The sequence below is a fragment of the Stenella coeruleoalba genome (genome assembly GCF_951394435.1).
Source record: "Stenella coeruleoalba genome assembly, chromosome: 2".
Taxonomy (NCBI): domain Eukaryota; kingdom Metazoa; phylum Chordata; class Mammalia; order Artiodactyla; family Delphinidae; genus Stenella; species Stenella coeruleoalba.
Window position 1 is genome coordinate 156,719,043 of NC_137147.1, and position 898 is coordinate 156,719,940.

Consider the following 898-nt stretch of genomic DNA (forward strand, 5'->3'; position numbering starts at 1 on the left):
AATGGTGAAAAATTGAAACCATTTCCTCTAAGATCAGGAAGAAGACAAGGTTGTCCACTCTCACCACTCTTATTCACCATAGTTTTGGAAGTTTTAGCTAAAGCAATCAGAGAAGAAAAAGAAATAAAAGGAATCTAAATCAGAAAGGAAGTAAAGCTGTCACTGTTTGCAGATGACATGATACTATACACAGAGAATCCTAAAGATGCCACCAGAAAACTACTAGAGCTAATCAATGAATTTGGTAAAGTAGCAGGATATAAAGTTAATGCACAGAAATCTCTTGCATTCCTATACACTAATGATGAAATATCTGAAAGAGAAATTAAGGAAACACTCCCATTTACCACTGCAATAAAAAGAATAAAATACCTAGGAATAAACCTACCTAGGGAGACAAAAGACCTGTATGCAGAAAACTGTAAGACACTGATGAAAGAAATTAAAGATGATACAAACAGATGGAGAGATAGACCAAGTTCTTGCATTGGAAGAATCAACATTGTGAAAATGCCTATACTACCCAAAGCTATCTACAGATTCAATGAAATCCCTATTAAACTACCAATGACATTTTTCACAGACCTAGAACAAAAAATTTCACAATTTGTATGGAAACACAAAAGACCCTGAAGAGCCAAAGCAATCTTGAGAAAGAAAAACGGAGGTGGAGGAATCAGTCTCCCTGGCTTCACACTATACTACAAAGCTACAGTAATCAAGACAGTACGGTACTGGCACAAAAACAGAAATATAGATCAATGGAACAGGATAGAAAGCCCAGAGATACCCAAGCACATATGGTCACCTTATTTTGGATAAAGGAGGCAAGAATATACAATGGAGAAGACAGCCTCTACAATAAGTGGTGCTGGGAAAACTGGACAGCTATATGTAA